The 5874-nt window shown below is 42.9% G+C and overlaps 1 long non-coding RNA gene across 1 annotated transcript; it reads right to left on the bottom strand.

Moving 5' to 3' along the window:
• Window positions 1-2165: 2165 nt before the first annotated feature.
• LOC112077223 (uncharacterized) lies at window positions 2166-3618 on the bottom strand. The gene is made up of 3 exons (XR_002895370.2): window positions 3072-3618; window positions 2735-2820; window positions 2166-2215 (listed from the first exon to the last, which is right to left on the bottom strand). It is a non-coding gene; the product is annotated as an uncharacterized lncRNA (long non-coding RNA).
• Window positions 3619-5874: the final 2256 nt, after the last annotated feature.

Here is a 5874-nt window from a genome sequence, read left to right as displayed (position 1 = left end):
CACGGTTACAGCCCTGTGCTGGGGAGAAGGAAGAGACGGAGACGGTTACAGCCTGTGCAGGAGGAGAGGGGCAAAGGACACACGGTTACAGCCCTGTGCTGGAGAGAGAGAAAGAGGACGGGCGGTTACAGCCTGTGCGGAGAGAGGGGCACAAGGAACCGTTACAGCCCTGTGCTGGAGGAGAGAGACAGAGGAGGGCGAGAGCGGTTACAGCCTGTGCTGGAGGAGAGGGGCAGAAGGACAGACGGTTACAGCCTTGTGCTGGAGGAGAGGGGCAGAGACAGACGGTTACAGCCTTGTGCTGGAGGAGAGGGACAGAGGACAGACGGTTTACAAGCCTTGTGCAGGAGGAGAGGGACAGAGGACAGACGGTTTACAGCCTGTGCTGGAGGGAGAGGGACAGAGGACAGACGGTTACAGCCTTGTGCTGGAGGCAGAGGAACAGAGACGGGCGGTTAACAGCCTGTGGCTGGAGGAGAGAGGGCAGAGGACGGACAGTTACAGCATGTGCTAGAGAGGGGGCAAGAGGTGGTCCCTCCATTTCTTTTCTGCAAGCAGAGCAGAGCCAATGCCCACCAATGTATGCTAAATAAGAGGGAGTGGGGCGAGTAAGAGGAACAGGTTGCTAATCTACGTATGCTGCTGAGGAAACAACACTGGCCTCAGCCCTTTCTGGAGGACCTGTGGTTTGCAGAAGGGCATAACTGAGGGCAGGAGTGGTCAGTTCAATGGGCAGAAGGGGGGGAGTGGTGCATTGGTTTTTCTCGTAACGGACTATAGGGGCTGGGGTTAGAGGTGCCCCCTCATTCTCAATAGTTTGGCGCAAGACCCCCCCCCCCTTTACCATTTCAAACCATAAGACAGGCCATGTGCCAAAAAACAACTTCACCCCCAGCTACCCCAGAGAGCCTACCCACAGAGACCCAGGAGAGAGCCTACCCACAGATTACAGGCTAACGCTGACAATGAAACTAACTATGTAGATAATGGCGTCGATATGACAGAGTTAACATGAGCACACCACTATAAAGCACCACTTGGAAAAATGCCGCCGTTTCTAAACTGTATAGGACCTGTGGACAAAACGGCTCTATAAAAGCTCCCAAGTTACCTAAGAAAGCCTCTCAACAGTCAGGCAGGTCAAATAGCTGAGGGTCTTCACACTCGCTAGAGAAAAACCTTGTCTACACATATACTGCACTGTAAAACTGGCCAACTTGTTCACTGCTACTTCTGGAGGTGGTGCATGACACTCAGCCAACAGTCGTTCCCTCCAGGCAGGGCAGTGGAAACAAACATGTCTCGTTGAGACAACACTTACAGTACAAAGTGTAAAGAGCATAGCAATGTTTTTGAAACAACTGGACACTCGTTTTGAGTTACCTGAAATTGCAGCAATTTGCTTTTTAACTCAAATGACAAATTATACGGAGCTAAATTTAACCCGTTGAGAAAATAACCCCTTTTAAACTGTCTGCACATGCTTGTGTATTGTTGTAACGTGGTTTGGTTGTATTATTTTATATTGTAATATGGTTTTAGAATAAAAGTTGCTTGGATTGTTAAGTAGGTGAATGCTTACTGGCTACGGTGATATTTATGGATAAATTTGAGCTGCGGACACAATGAATGTGGCGTTGCCTACCACAGCGAATGGTAAGGCAAGGATGTAACGTGAATTGAAAGTGTAGAAAACTCTTCCCACTTCTCAATCTAGCGAAGTGGGAATCGACCTATTACATAACAGCACCAGTCTGATTCAGTAATACAGGGCAACAGGAATGGTATTACATCTGTATGGGGGACATTAAATCATGAGTTGAAATGAATGTAGATTGATCATCTCCAATCAGCCAATCACTCAACTCCTGTGATCAAAATGACTTGTGCCCCCGCCCCCCCCCCCCCCAAAACCAGAAGGAATGTTCACGTATGATCATCTCATCTGCTAATTTACTCAATGAAAATGGACGCATCAAGCTGTGGAGATTAATCAACGGCACAATGACAGTAGGCCTAATCCCAGATCACAATTGATGAGACGGACAACAGAGCCATGCTCAGTTGGAATAAGAGGGGGGTGGAGGGGGGGGGTAGTAGGGAGGGAGGAAGGAAAGGCCAATGCTACCACAGAGACGGATTGTTAAAGACATGAAAACTATCACTTACCTCTCCTCAACATCCACATGGTCCAATGGGGAATCCATACCAAGACCTGGAGGGAGATGTAGAAACAAGTCCCAGTTAGCTGCTAGTTCATTGGTACTATTTTAACTGTTAAAACTGTGTAATGTAAATTCTGAACACATTTACACAGGCCTAAACTTAAGGGTGCCACATGAGAAAATATTCAACCCTGTACAGTTTGCGCTTTTTTTCCTGTCCGTAACTTTTTCAATTCAACATTTCAGTCCTATAATGTCCTGTACTGGCACCATGTCCCCCCAATACTTTCTATGTGGACAAACTGCAAAACTAAGAGTAGAACTAAGTATGTAAAAATGTATGCACTCTACTGTAAGTCGCTCTGGATAAGAGCGTCTGCTAAATGACTAAAATGTAAATGTAAACTAAAACTGGGGACATGACAAAATATAAGGCCTATATGGTATGAACAAAAAAAGTAATAAATAGTTCATAGTTTAAGTAGGAAGCTAGTGTTCTTATTGTCTCCATCTTATTTAAACTTTTTTGGGGGTGAAACATTTGCAGCCATATTATTATGTCGTTATACCAGCATCAGACGAGCAGTCGGAGGCGAAAGACGGAATCTTCAGGAGAGGCACATGTCCTTTCCTCTTGGGAGTTTCACATTGTTGGCTGTAAAAGCAAATGGGTACACAATCAGACAACGTTGCTAACGTTCAAGCAAGTTAACCATTTTCATTGGCATGAAATAAACAAGTGGTTAGTTAACTAAATTAGATAGGGTAGCTACATTTTTGTCATGTTATTCAGCAAACTAGCCTAACGTTAGCTAGCTCGTGGCGAACCAACCAAGATGATCTTGCAGTTCACAACCAGCTAGCTAGTATGGAAACATAGCAACACAAGTTTTATGAGACTCTTACCTTCCAAGTCCAGCTAGATTGTTCATGTTTAGGGCCAGATTAGTGACGGGTGACAGTACATTTGTCGGTCCAGGAGAGAAGAGATTATTCTTGATGCAAGTTGAAGCAATATCGGGCAGCGACAGTGGGAAAAGCCCGTGGATTCTGTCGGGCCTGTTGATCAAGTTAGCGGTGATAGGGCTGAAATCGCTGATAACGTTTTTAAAATCCATTTTTGCAAACTAGCTAAAAGAAATCTATTTTGATATCTGTTCGGGTGTCCAAAATTCTTGAACGTAGACAAATCGGAAAGTTCAAGGGGTAACAACTAAAGTTAGCTAGTTAGCTAGCATCCAAATTAAGAATTTGCAGAATGAGAGCGTAAAGAGTAATGAAAACAAAACAACCAGGGCAAGCTGTTTGCAGACTCTGTCTTGCAAAAAAAACAAAAGAAAATCGATTAAAAAAATATATTGTCTGGAAGTATATATGTTATATACTGTCAGAGAGCTGCATTCAGATGTACTCTCCCTGACAGTCCGAATCAACTTCTGAGAAAGAAAATACAGCTGCCTGTATTTAGGTTCAAAATAAAAAACTCACGAGCGGCAATCATTTCAGCCAATCAGATGCGTCGTTACATCCTGCACGTCCAATCAGAGGCGGTTCCTATTTCGCCCTTTGTCTATCAGGAAAAGGGGGCGGGATGTCATTTCCCGAAACGCACTTGTCTACGAACCAATCAAGTGCATCATAGGGGCATAAATCATGACAGGTAGCCAATAAGATGCGTATTCTTTCTTTCGAGGGGGAAGCAGAAAAAAAATAAAGAGCATTTTTTTCCCGCGGAAGATTCGAAGCGCCAGCTGAAGAATAATCACATGACCAAAACAGCCAATCACACAGCAAGGCCATTCATAAAGCCACAGCTGTCTTTCCAACTACTATGAGCATAAATAACAATAATAGCCTTTTTTTCCTCTCCAATAAGTGATAGATAAAGAAATTACAGTTGATTGAATTACAATGTTCTTTACTGTATGAGGGCTATGTAACATTTTCTCTTCTCATTACTTTACAGTTACACCCAATAAACAAAGGAAGTATGGAGGCCCTTTCATTCGATGAGAAAGGATGTGGTGCTCACATAGATTCAGTGTTGCCAAAGCCCATGTCAACATCATAAACCCATCTGGTGTTGCCCTTTACTCTGAATATAGGCCAGGTGCACTAAATGGCTGTCCTGCTATGTGAAGAACTGTCTAAGTTGTCCTCCCTTTCCTCACTTAATAAAATGTGTAATTGAGCACAGACCTGTCCTCCCCCGCCTGATGCACAAAGCAAAGTGAATTCCGCCTATATAGGGCAGCCTACTCTCTGGAATAAACATTTACAAAAAGTGGAAGTTTACCGCCACATCGAATGGACTCGCCCTCATGGTCAACGACAGACGGCAAAAACAGTATAAACTCTTCACTGAGTGAGAGCCTCTTTAATACACATACCTTCTAACTGGGGTAACAGTCACATTGCATCTCTGTTGTCTATGTAGCTTACGTCATGGCAACATGGCCCTGCAGCTACCCCCCATTCCATTCCTTACAAAATGGCTGATAAGACAAAAGTTCAGCCTTCCACCACAATGGGTTTAAAAACTCTTGACTGTAATGTGGGATCATAATGTGTGTCCCATGACTTCACCACGTGGTGTTATTTGCATATTGCCTCCTGATTGACCATAAGCTTAATGAGGGCCTGTAGGAATGTAGGGGTTCATGAGGAAAGCATCGCTCTCTCTCTTGTGGCTTGCAATGTGAAGCAACGTCAAGTTAACAATACATGTGCCTTTATAAAGATATACCGTTAGAGGTTATTATACTCACGTACAGACAAGTTTGATTACACGACACACCACAGATGAAGATAGGAATACGAATATTTGACTTCACTGTTTAGCAGCAGGCCTAGTTAATGGGTCAAATGTCCTATACGGAAAAAATCATATATTGGAATATTTTTCAATAAAATATTTAAATGTATTGGGAAAATGTATTTATCAAATATAATATATGTACTAAATACACACTCACACCTCACAACCTTCTCTACCCTGATGACAATGCTGAGTTTCTATTGACCTCTGGGACATTAGCATTAGGTTCTCAAAGTAGCATTTAGCATGCAGTTTGTAGTTCAAAATCAATTCTGCAGCTATTGAGGTATAGCCAACCTGACAGTTAAAAAACAGTAAAAATGAATGAGGTGTTTATTTCGAAAATACATTTTGAACATAGAACATACAGTATCTTTAAATATATATATTTTTAAAATAAAAAATCCATCCAATGCCTGTTTGCCTGAGGCTGACCCCACGTTGGGCTGGTGGCCAAGAGGTTGCTGGTTCAGGCCCCCGAGTCGACTGGGTGTGGGATTTGTCGATGTGCTCCTGTGGGATGCTCTGGATGGAAGCTTCTGCTAGATGATTGTAATGTAAATGTTGAGCGGCTTCACTGCAGCTAAGAAAATGAAATAATATTTTTTAATATAAATCAAATCAATAAACCAAATACAACATTTCACCTCAGTGAAATGCAAAAAAGGTATTAGGTGAACAATAGGTAAGTAAAGAAATAAAAACAACAGTAAAAAGACAGGCTATATACAGTAGAGAGGCTATATACAGTAGAGAGGCTACAGTAGAGAGGCTATATACAGTAGAGAGGCTATATACAGTAGAGAGGCTATATACAGTAGAGAGGCTATATACAGTAGAGAGGTTATATACAGTAGAGAGGTTATATACAGTAGAGAGGCTATATACAGT

This window comes from Salvelinus sp. IW2-2015, unplaced genomic scaffold, assembly GCF_002910315.2.
Source record: "Salvelinus sp. IW2-2015 unplaced genomic scaffold, ASM291031v2 Un_scaffold4392, whole genome shotgun sequence".
Lineage (NCBI taxonomy): Eukaryota > Metazoa > Chordata > Actinopteri > Salmoniformes > Salmonidae > Salvelinus > Salvelinus sp. IW2-2015.
This window is presented reverse-complemented; position numbering and strand designations above follow the sequence as displayed.